Raw genomic sequence first — 12,854 nt, forward strand, 5'->3', positions numbered from 1 at the left:
GATGGATGAGGGATATTGTTCTATCGCTTGGATGATGAAAACGACAGTCTCTACCATGGGAGTTCCAAGCAATTTATAACTTTATTAAGTTTTTGTTCACCAGTTTTTATTCTTGCATAGGCTCTTGATATCCAACGAGCTACAGTGACACTGACAATGGTTGGCATGCAATGTATTTTGATATTTCCCTTTGCTACACTGGGTTACGTGTTCTGCAGTACAATAGCAATAGCCAGCTTCTGCAAACTCGTGAAAGCTTTGCTAGCTCTGCCAGCCCTCAAATACCGGCTCGCGAAAACTGTTTCAGCCGACTGCTGCTAGCCCAGCTTTTTCAAAAGCTGACTCACTCCCGGATGGAATTCCCTCTACCCTAGAGCAGATAATCTGCGCCATAAGAATTGCACAACCGTTCAGCCTTGTTGGTGCTAACCAGCATACATCCAAGGTTTGCCTGTCCGAAATAATTTGGTAACCAAAGGCATAAATCAAACTTTCTTCGTCGATTTCGTGAGACAAAATATGGATTTCGTGGGCGAAACTCATCGACTGGCATGGACAGTCTAATACAGGGCGATAGATGAGTCTTACACGCCAACAAGTCTTTAGGTAATGTGATTGGTAAGTTAGCGTGAGAACGCTACACCAGAGAAGCTCCAAGGTGTAGCGGATTTCCAGCTGCCTGCGTGGTAGTTTAAACTAGTGATGACTTCGTTGGTACCAGTCCTTCTTGCTGGCCGGAGAGAGATAAATATTTTCAGCCTACAGCGGCTATTCTCCAGTGACTTGCACTCATCGACATTCACACCACACCATAATGTCCACGTGCACAAGCAACAGCGGCCCGCCGTCTTCGAGCCCTTTAAGTGTATGGGCCTACGTGGTAACAGACGGTTTGCCTTATATACTACGTCCAACGGAAACGAGTCCTAGTCACATGTCACGAGAATGATGTGATAATTAGCCAATAAGAAGTGAGTTCGACATGGTACGATCTTTGGGTAAGCCAGTCACAGAGCGTAGGATCGCCTTGCGATCCCAGAACTATGGCTGGTTGTATAACAATAATACAACTGATGGTTGGTGGGGCCCTGGATGCGTCATTTTTAGAGGAAGCATCGAAAAGCATTACGGATGCTATACATAGTTTGCATTTTTACGGAACAGATGGCATGCGGTGAGCGATCTCTTTCCCAGGAGGGTTAGATGCCTTCTAGTGCTTTTGCCGTTCTAGAGACCTTTGAAGATCCTAGAAGCTTTATGACTCTACACGTCTGGAGGTTTTTAGAACTCTGGGGGCCTTTACGGCTGCGGGATATAGCTTTGCTATATCAGAGCGCTGGGTCGTTTCGATGAAATTTGGAAAAATGCATAAAACTTTCGTCGGGCTCATTGGTTAATGCGAACATAACATGACTGTAAATTGTAACACACACTTATGACAACCACAAAGTCGATGCATGTCCATAAAAGTTAAAGAACACACTTCAGACTATTCCTTCACGAAAGTATATCCCCTAATAAAATCATTGTAAAACTCGTTTATTTTATTCGCGATAAAACTTCCGAGGCAGACAGTGACGATTGTTGCGCTTGATAACGGGCTGCGGCAAGCGCGGATCGATTGACACCGTGAGGTCAGTTGCGTGGCGCATCAGTGTAAAGCGTTAAAAAGTCAGAGTTCCTATTCTTTTGTGGTAAGACGACACGGAAAGCATTATCATACTAATCAACGCACAAACGGTAATGAGGTATACTATCATACCCATTCACAAATAATGCAACTGTCACATTGCGTGGCCTATTGTAATAAGCTGTAGATAGCTTACATCGTAAACTCGTAACCGTGATTGCTTCAGCCCACACTGAGTGGCAATGCACAGCCTGAGCAGCAGGGCTGTGTCTTGGCACAGCCTTCAACTAACGACAGTCCAGGCGGGGTCGCTCGGTGCGCGGAGGCCCGGTGAGGAATGCTGGCGCGACGAGACTCAGCGACCCGGGGGGGGGGGGGGGGGGGGCGGGCGCGGCGCGGCGGCTGGGTGCTGAATAATCACCTGCGTTCGCAGTGGCGGTCACTGCGGCCTCTCCAGTCGAGTCAGTTGACGCGCAGTTGAACAGCTGACTGAAAGCTCAACTGTCTGAGCAATTGAGATGGTGTGGACAGCAACGGGCCCACTGGCTGCCGGGGACGGGCTATCTGAGACCTTCGGTGATGCAATCATAGCACAGGCCCGTCTCCGCTCGCTCGGGCCGGAGGTGACCGGAGTTGACTCGGCTGCCGTGACCACGGCGGGCTGGTGTTCGACTGATGTGGTGACTAGGTGGTCCACGTGATACTGCTTGAGCATGTGACACTTGCGATATACTGAGAGAGGATGCGTGCGTGATTCTGTGATGCTGCGCGATCCGCTGGCTTGGGTGAGCATTAAATCGAGTTTGCCGAACGTGCTGTCGATGATGTGGCCTAAGATCAGTGAGGCTTGAACATGTGAGTTTAGGCTCCATCCTGGGGTGGGGCTGTTTCTGGTGAGCTGTACCCAGCAGCCCGATCAGAGGAAGCGGCCTAGAGGTGGTAGTGGCGGAAGGTGGATAGGTACTGTCTTAATCAAGCTACGGCGGCCGAACCGTCAGAGCACGTCGGAGGACGAGCACGTCGGGGCACGTCGGAGGACGAGCACATCGGAACACGCTGAAGCACGCTCGGCGGGCCCACAGCAGGCGACCCGCCTTCGTCCGGTCCGTCTTGAACCAGGTCACTCGCTAGTCTTCTTGGAACTTCGGAGCCAGGCGGAGCGCTCGGCTAGGACAGGATGCAGGCAGTATTGGTTTCATATCTCTCAGCCGGATGTTGAAGCGACAAGGGGCGTTATGGAATGGAAGTTGCGATAGTAGGCACTGTGGTCAGCGTGTGAACGTGAAGGGGTGGTGTCGTTTGTAGAGCACGCGTATGGTCGTGGAGTTCGTTCAATATAGGTCTATCATCCGGCAGAGACGGAAGCGTTTGCATCATCTGCCTAAGTAGGGTGCTGTACCGCTTGAGGTCGCTCAATACACTGGGTGCAAGAGATCGACGGATGCTAACTGAGCAGAAAGCGTGCCTTGGATGTATATAACGCTAACAGGCTGGAGGGCTGGCAGAAGCCGCCTCGCCTTAGCGAGAGCTGGTGAGCTTCGTATGGAAGGTATGTCGTCCAATACTTGTCCACGAGTATGAGTTGTTTTGCAGGTTATTTCAAAAGTGTTACGTTGCTGGTCACTGTTCCAGAATGTGCAACACTTTTTTGAGCAATGTAGGACGTTTGTACAATTCACTATTGCGTCAATGTCTAATGTCGTTGTATTTTCGACTTAAGCCAGAAGAATGTGTCCAACAGAAGGTAACCCGCCTCGTTTCAACCCACAGTGTGCGCCATGTTTTACAATGCTGAGCAGCCCGGATGTGACGTTTCTTTTAAAATGAAACGTGTTCTTAAATTTGTCGGGAAGTGTACGTCCCATTCATCAATGTAGACGCTAAAACATGCACGACGTAAAAACAGGACAATGAATCGGGTTATAGAGAAGCAAAGGATCGGAAGGGCGAACATTTGAGCCTGCTTCATGTGTAACTTTAAGTATTTCATGATTACTGCAAGCTGTTCCCCACTACACACAGGCAGTGGCCGACCATGGGCTGGCACTTAAATGGTCGCAGGTAGAGTGCGATTGCTGCGGTGGTGGTCAGTTTATCGCTGTGCACATTCAGCAGGCTAACCTTTAATGAATGTTCTGAAGTGCCTCTGCTCACAGACAGAGTGAGAGAATGCTGTGGCATGTGATGGGATGCAGCTCATCCATATCTGTGTACGTTTTCGCAGAAATGTTCACTGTGTTCCGTTTGCTGGTGAGTCTACAAGGTTAAACATATTTATATTTGTCTTTCTAGCATTTGTGCAGCTATTCCCTTCTGCGCTGACAGCATGTGTTTAAACGAATTTACATTGCTATGCGCCTTACTGTAAAACTTTGGTGTGTTACGCGTCTGAATATATCGATGTCTGACGCTTCTGTGTCTGAATCGCACTAAGTGATGTTGTCCAGTGTCTAAACTTATCTAAATCTATCTTATCTAAATCCAAATTCATCCTTTGTCTAAACTTACCTTCCTCACTCGTTTTTCGTATTCCTGTCATGAATATTTTGTTCCAGACGTTTCATCCTCAGAATCTGATGCGTAGTGAGGTCTCTTCAGTGGTTCGAGTTTGTTCTGGTTTTGAGTTTGTTTTGCCAGTTGTTTGTTTTGCCAATTGTCTGTTTTGCCAATTGTTTTGCCAAAAAAGATTTCGCACCAAGTATGCTCTCCGCTCCTTCATCTTTCAGCTGACAAAGTTCTGACAAAGTTCTGACAAAGTTCATCTTCATTGTTTGCACTTGAACTCTATGGTGTGCGACTTTCGGTTTTTGGAGATGTTTGTTAACTAAGGTCAGAATTGCAACTGAGAGATGATACGACAGGTGGAACTGGATCCGTGCCTTCAAAGGAGGGCTTATAGTCCGTGGATAATTCTGAATTTCTGGGCGGTTGGACACGGAGGAAAATGGACAATTTCTGCATCCTTTTAAACTTTTGAGTGATATCACCAGGGTTCTTGGACACGCTCTACCATGAAGTGTCTGGATCAGCCAAACTCAAATTTTGAATGTTGACTCCTTTTGTTTCGCTTGTCCATTGGCTTTTGACTGGAAACGTGACATCACCAATGGATTTCAGCACGCGATGAAATGGCTGCCAGTGACAAGTGAGTTTTGATGACGAGCTTACCACAACCGAGGGATCCCTAAAGTACACGAGGTCGCCAGCTTGAATATTAACTGGTTTTGCCTTTTGATCGTAGAACAATTTGTTTCTTCCGTGGCTCAAGGCCAGCTTATGCCGGACCTGGTGATGAGAGCGGCGAAAATTTTCCATCATTGTGGGGACATTCTCATCTCCTTGATATCAACTAGTCAACAAGCAAACTAGATAGAAGATAGACTGCAAACTAGGAAGTGGGGGACAGTTTTGAGTGTCTACGCTACAGAATATTAAGTCGTCCAAGACCGTATGATGAACAGAGATACCAGAAAATTCGGGATATTACTGAACGACAAGAATTTTACGAATCATTATGACATCGGTGACATTTTCGTGCAGGTTTTTATGCAGGGATGTTTCGACAAAAATTTTATCATCAGATCAAATGGATGAAAAATGCAAGCCTAAGAAACAAGTGGAAACTGTTATGTCGATAAAATCAGAATTCATAGTAACTTGCCACTAACCGCATTTCGGATCAAAACAGGCAAAGTGCTTAGATACTCGAAGCGAGGCCGTATCGGGCGACGTCATCGGCGAGGACGTCATCGGTGCGAGGGAGTAGCTGGCAATTATTTACAGTCACTTGGTTCAGTTTTCTGCGATTTACACAGCATATTTTTCCTCCATTTTTCTTGTCCATTCTGGCCAGCGGGATAAACCACGGCCTTCGACTCGGTTGAATGATCCCAGCCCTGAGAAGTTCGGTTATGTGGTAACCTACCGCCTCTTTCTGACTGAAAGGAAGCCTCTACGGTTTTTATTTCTGGAAAGTGGCTTCACTACGACCTTTTGATGCCCTGAGTCCTATGCTGTCCTATTTCTATGCTGAGAATTTTGGGTTTTTTAATGTTTCAGCAAGGCCTTTAACATGCCGGGCTGGCAAAGTGTGGTGCCTGGCTGTGGTACTGACCAGAACATTTGGAACACGCCACCTTTATTCGGATGTCATCGAATGACATGTCTTCCCTGGCATCTTGCTATTCCATTTGGAGATTTCCACAAATAAGCCCGCTGGTAAATTTTCCTGTAGGTCCACTCGGAGTGTATGTTGCCAAAAGGCACGCGATTATCTTTCGATGATCGACGAAGAAGTCGTGAAGACTGACGACTTGGCAATGGATACTTGCGAGTCCGTGTCGCTTGGCACCAAGTTGTAACAGATTTCTTACTGCATGCGTGATAGGTTAAACCAGTGATGACCTCGGTCGTGCCAGTCTTTACCGCTAATCAAAGAAAGGTAAATATTGTCAATCTACAGCTTCCGGTTTCCAGTAGCTTGCACTCACCAACACTCGCACCATACCAGTGTCTACGTGGACAACTAATAGCAGCTTGGAGCCTTCGAGTCCAGCGATCGTATGAGCCTACGTGGTAACAGAGGGCTCACCTTATATATTATGTCTAAGGGAAACGAATCCTGGTCATATGTCACGGAAATGATGTGATCATTAACTAATGATAAGCTAGTAAGACGTTGTACGATGGTCGATAAAGCCATCCACAGAGCGTAGGATCGCCATGCGATCCCAGAACTTTGGCTGATGGTATGACTATCATGTAACTGATGGTTGATAAGGCACTGAAGGTGTCTTCTTCAAATGAAGCATTCAATCGCACTACGGATGCTATGCATAGTTTATGTTCCGACCAAACAGATGGCGTGTGGTAATCGATCTCTTTCCCAGGGTGTCTTGATGTCTTCAAGTGCGTTTGTCGTCCTTAAGACTTTTAATGATTCTAAATACTTTAAAATTCTAAGGATTTTAAAGATTCTAAAGGACCCTGAGACATCTGCAGGATTTTAAAATTCTGGAGGTCTGTGCGCTCTTATTAAAGACGGAGAATCCAGCGCATTCACCAGACCCCATCAACAGGTCAATACTAAGCATTCACAACCCAAGCAACACAAGTTAACGCATCCTTGAAGGCATCTGTCTCCATTCATTTGATTATAAGCAGCATCCACCTGTTTTAACATTCATGTCTATCATCACTTCGCTTGTCGCGCGGCCCGCAAGCGTCTCACAGCTTATGTAAGGGATGGCAAATTCGAGTCCTTCGATAGGACTTCGGACTTCGAAACTATATATGTATATATATATATATATATATATATATATATATATATATATATATATATATATGTAAATATATATGCATATGTATGAATATATATACATATATACGCATATATATAAATATGTGTACGCATATGTCTATGCAGGTATGCATATGGCTGAAATAACTACCGCTCTTTTTCAACCTGTACAGTTCCTCTGCATCATTCGTCATTCTGATCGGCTCATTCGACAACGGTAAGAGCTGCAGTCAATAACGTTATGCGATCGTCCTCTGCTCCGTTCAAATTAAGGCACGGTGACTGACGTGCTAGAATACTGGGGTTGTTAACACCCAGGCATCCGTCCCACCAGCGCCAAGCATCGCATGTTTCGTCGAACTGGCCGGCAGCACCCGTCGACTGCCCTCTGGCGCCATAACACCGTCTCACCGGCGCCGACACGGCACGCCCGCACGAGCCGTCCAGGATGCCGATGCTGCGCACTTGATGTCGACTTTCCCTGAAGCGTCGTCTGTGGTAATCGGGCGCACCTGCAGTGGCGACCTCAGCTGCGCGGCGGCTGTGGTGGTGCCGCTGCGGGCCGGCCTGACCGCAGCAGGCGGGCCGCGGCCGCGCCGGACCCGTTCGCTATCAACAGCGGCGCAGCAAGTAATGGTAGCCAAGGGCCAACCGTGCCGCCATCACAACGAGGACAAGTCGGTGGAAGACGAAAGCCGTTAGCAGTTATGAGAAAATCGGTTATTAAAAACCAATTCCATGCATATGCAATCTCTGAGTCTGTGCTGGCAGGGGGGCGAGCGGCCGACGCGCGGTCACGTCACGCGACATCGGTGAACCGGTTGGCTGTACCGGTGTACCGTTGGGCTGCATCGATTTACCAGCGGGTTTTACGGGCATACTGGTGGATTGTGCCGATGTACCGGTGGGCTGTACAAGTGTACCGGTGGGCTGTATCGATTTACCAGTGGGTTTTACCGGTGTACCGTGGGCTGTGCCTGTGTACCGGTTGGCTGTACCGGTGTACCGTTGGGCTGTATCGATTTACCGGAGGGCTTTACCGGTGTACCGTTTGGCTGTATCGATTTACGAGACAGTTTTACCGGTGTACTGGTGAGCTGTATCGATTTACCAGTGGGTTTTACCGGTGTACCAGTGGGCTGTGCCGATATACCGGTGAGCTGTACCGGTGTACCGGTTCGCCGCATCGATTTATCAGTGGGTTTTACCGGTGCACCGGTGGGCTGTGCCGATGTGCCGGTGGGCTGTGCCGGTGCACAGCTGCGGCCTTTCCGTGCGAGGCCGGTGCAGCGGCCCGCTACAGGTGAGGCCCAGCTTCTGATCGGGCCGCCCCCCGCTCGTTTAATAAACATGAGATATGCTCCGGCGCCGGTCAGTCGTCCTCCACTTTACGGCAGATGGACGGAACTGTCGGCCCCAGAACCGGCACTGACGACATGCAGCGCAGGTGCCGGCACAAGGGCGCAGGGGCGACGTGGGCGCTGACTTAAGTGGGACGGTCGCTGGAATGGGTGCGAGGGGCTGGAATAGGGGGGATGTGCGCTGAATTAGGCGTCAGGGGGCTGGCGCTAGGGTACGGGGCTAGGCGCTAGGGTACGTGAGACGGACGCTGGGCTGGGGCCCAAGTTACTGGAACAGGGGGAACGAGCGGAAGGACGCCGACGTGAGCGAGCGGAATAGGTGAGATGGAGGCCGAAGTGAGCGAGTGGAACAGGTGGGACGAACGCCGAAGTGAGCGAGTGGAATAGGTGGCACGGACGCCGGAGTGAGCGAGTGGAATAGGTGGCACGGACGCCGGAGTGAGCGAGTGGAATAGTTGGCACGGACGCCGAAGTGAGCGAGCGCGGGGAGGGGGCCACAGGTGCTGGAATGCCGAATGGCCGCCGGGTGGGGAACATCGGGGGGAGGGGGGGGGGAGTCTTCGGTGTTCCCGTATCATTTGAAATGCATGAGATGAGTTCCTACACGTTATTGTATGAGTACCTGTTTAAAAGCTTTGTGTGCCTGGCTATTATTCATAAAAATCTGGTTCTATGAGTATCTTTGTATTAGTTCCATAGTCCTTCTGTATGAATATGGCGTGCACACACATACATACACACACATGTGTATATACGCACAGATGCACACACACACACACACACACACACACACACACACACACACACACACACACACACACACACACACACACACACACACACACACACACACACACACACACACACACACACACACACACACACATATATATATATATATATATATATATATATATATATATATATATATATATATATACATAGATCTCTCTCGCTCTCTCGCTCTCTAAAATCCAATAACATTTCAAATTTGCGTAAAGAAACAAACGCCGAAAGCGCTGAAAAAGCAAATGAAGTCATAACTAAATGCATTGCTGGATGCAACCTCGATGATGCCCAAGGTGATACATAAAATGATGGTAAAATAGCTAATAAATATTAACAAAATATTTGAAATCATCAACTTTATATCGATAAATCGCCGCAATGCCATCAGCTGAATTATATTAGGTATCACCGAGTGTGCATCCAGAAATGTATCGAACGTTAATTTCTTTCGTTTTTCGGGCCGCATCAGTGGGTTGTGTGTGAATTGGCTGCATTTAATTTAGTTAATGTACTTACTACAGTATGAGTAGTATGCAAGATGCATATATGAAAAGGCCTTATGCGAGACGTACAGGCAGAACAAAATAGTATGTATCTGGCAGCCAGTGAGTCATATTTTGTGCGTACCAGCTTCGTCGGTGACTACCCTTACCGACAAGTGTGCATCTTTTTGTCGAATATTTAGTGTTTGTCAGCGTTTTTGTCAAAACTTAGCCCCAAGGAATGTTCAGGGTCGAAAGTTTGCCTCCGAGATTTTTAGCTCCAGTGTGGCATCGCGAGACTCTGGCTCATTTTCAGCGTGCTATATCCGTCAAAATGATCAATTTAAATTGAAAATGACATCGGTGCCGTCGTCACCCTTTGGTGACAATTAAGCCGCTGTCGTCTCAGAATGTCTTACCCGGGGCTAGAAGAGTCAATAACGGCAACCATTGAGCAAACATGACGGCAATCTGTCAACACCGAACACATGTCACTGGGACGAATTCCGCGGCGTCATTGGTGAACGTTTAAAAAGCCGATGCAAAACGTTTTGACCCCTTCCTATCGCTAAGTACCAAACAGAAAATAAAAGAAAGGAAGTGTAGGAGTGCAAAAGGGAGAGGAAACCTAACCAATGGGATAAGGACGAACAGGAGGTTAGGCGTGAGTGTACCTAGCCACACCACGAGCCGTTGAGCATGGATCGCCCGCGGTGGCGTCTCGCGTGTCCCTGGAAGGGCGTCGTGTCGCCAGGCTGGTGGCGCCGCCCCGCCGTCGCGCTCGGTCCACATCCACCGGCTGGTAGCCGGGTGCCGTGCCAGTAAACATTGCGAGGAATGCATGAGCCCAGCAGGCGCGTCAGGCGCTTCCTAGGAATTGTGTTACACGTGCATTTGCTTACAGAGTTGCCGATTCTCGGCACATACACGCTGTTAAGGCGTGGCCTATCTACTTAGAACTGCGTCGTTGCATCACCCATCTTTGTGTCTACATTCATTACTTATCCTACTTTATTTGTTCACAGTTATTTTAGCCAGTGTTCGCGCATCAACAGAGTGGGGATCAATCAGCAATCAACAGAATGTTACATTTCATCTCCCTTTTGGTTGCATTTCATCAAAGAAGCATTCAATTACTTTCAACATGAGCCTTGATGGTTAGTGTGTGCAGATGCGTCAAATTAAATGTGGCGTCACCAAGGCGTAGTCTGTAGCTTAAATATTTATATCAGGAAACATTGCTCCAGCGTGACCCGCTTTGAATTAGCAAGAAGGGCTCAGAGCTTCTTTTAATTGCAGACATCATGAGTTTTTATTCCGAAAATAGTAATCCTTCGCAGTACCAAGGGCATCATATAGAACATGCTGGTGAACACGCACCCGGGTGGCTGGATGGACGCCGTTCGCTCAGGTGGGGGTCACGTTGACCGTCCTGAGATCTCAGGCACTAAGAGGGCTAGAGGTACCAAATTCACAGGGCGTGTTGACCTGTACGTGAACTGACTTCGATCACCGTTTGAGGTGGCCTTGACCTAGGCTATTGCCTTCGGGTCGAATAAGGTCAAACAATGTCAAACCCCAGGCTGGTCTCTAAAGTCCTCACGGGATCTAGACATCTGGTCCAAGCAAAAGGCCACGTGGTCATTTAAGCTAAGTAACTTCTTTGACCTTAAGAAGGCCGTGGTGACCAAAATCATACAAAACTGCTTTGAGTTTTGCACTTCAATGAGCGACAAAGATTACGCTAGGCGGTATGTTCCTAAAAACAAAACGCTGACATGGGTCATTTCAGGCCGGTGACTTATTATAGACTTTCAGAAGCCCATGGAAGATGTATGATGCGGTTTCTGACATCAAATAAATTAAAAATGAGCACCAGAAGCTATCCCATCCACCAAGCCCTGGAGTAATAAAACGGGTTGGTTTTGACCTTGGTCTGATCTTCACACCTGACCATAGGTCAATACAATTTGCTCACTAAATTGCTCTGGTCCCTAAGAAAGTATCTCACAGATGTATGGCTTCGTCTTACACTCAGTTGTTGCACCAGATTGAGCGATTCCCTGAAAATTGATCCTCGCTGAATCCATGTCCTGCCTGTGATTTGCCGTCAATGCCTACACAATTAAATGTGTGTAGACTCTACCACAAAACATATATCATGGTAATGAACTATTCAAGCCGTCACATCCTGACCCACAATGCGCTGGATGTCCGACACCTATAACCTGCACGCGAGGACATTTATGTAGAAGAGACATGACGCAGCATCCCAGACCGGTATGATGAGCGTCTGAGGACCGATTTTTACGGAGATCGTACACACTGCTGAGAAAACAAATAACTCGTCGCTGCTTTAAGCACCGACGTCCTATAGCGGGTTGCGTTCCAGCTTTACACCTGTCACGGGGGACTGGAATTTTTTGGCTGAACACTCTATGCCTGTAGCTGCCCTAGGCGCGGTGCCGTTTATTCGGTGTCAGGATGTGGAAGCTTTATTAGTTATTTTACAAGCCTTGAGATTTTGAATTTGAATTTTCACTGACGCCTTTTCACTCGCAACCATGACCTTTAAAGGTCGAGTAACGATTGCTCCATACCTTTGTTTTGCCAGGATATACTGGTACATCGAGATCGATTAGTTCAGCATGAGAACTTCAACGACGTAAGTTACAACTCTTGGTCCACCCATAGCCACTCATGGCACACATGCCAGTGAAGCGCAAGAAGCCCGGCAGGTATCCAGACCGATTTTATCAGCTGAGCCCAGTATATCGGCGGCAGGGGATGTCAGCCCAGGTTTCGCTGGTTTTATTGATAACGGTTGTTCGGTGGGGGGGGGGGGGGGGGCGGGGGGCATTGGGCTTAGGACATGCTTTCAGGAAACATCAGTCAGCAGCATCAGCCGCCGATGGGCAGTTCTGTAACCACGCCACGCCCACGCGGGCCCGCTGTCGTCAGGCATCTTGTGACCGGAAATGCTGAAAGGTCAGCGCAGCGGTGCTGCTCGTTTATCTCCGACATAGTAAGTCTGCTCATGCCAGGCCAGCAATATCAGCAACTTCCTGCATCGTCCCCTCCAGGAGCGCATCCAGGGGAGCGTGGGGACGGGGGTTCGCCGCTCCCCTTGTGTATGGATTTCTTACGCTCACAAAATAATCTGTTCCCTCGGTCTTCTTACGCTATGCGTTCATAGATCCCCGCCCCTCCCTTTAAATCCGGGCTGTGGTCCCCGTCCTCGCTAACAAATTCCAACGAGATCGACAAAGCGCACGCCACACTTATGGTGG

General features: G+C 48.3%; 1 protein-coding gene across 1 annotated transcript in view; it reads right to left on the bottom strand.

Moving 5' to 3' along the window:
* Positions 1–12,854, bottom strand: part of LOC119109547 (4F2 cell-surface antigen heavy chain) — a 36,364-nt gene that overhangs the window by 22,378 nt on the left and 1,132 nt on the right. The window lies entirely within an intron of this gene.

This window comes from Pollicipes pollicipes, unplaced genomic scaffold (genome assembly GCF_011947565.3).
Source record: "Pollicipes pollicipes isolate AB1234 unplaced genomic scaffold, Ppol_2.1 Scaffold_2555;HRSCAF=2994_pilon_pilon_pilon, whole genome shotgun sequence".
In the NCBI taxonomy this organism is placed as follows: Eukaryota; Metazoa; Arthropoda; class Thecostraca; order Pollicipedomorpha; family Pollicipedidae; genus Pollicipes; species Pollicipes pollicipes.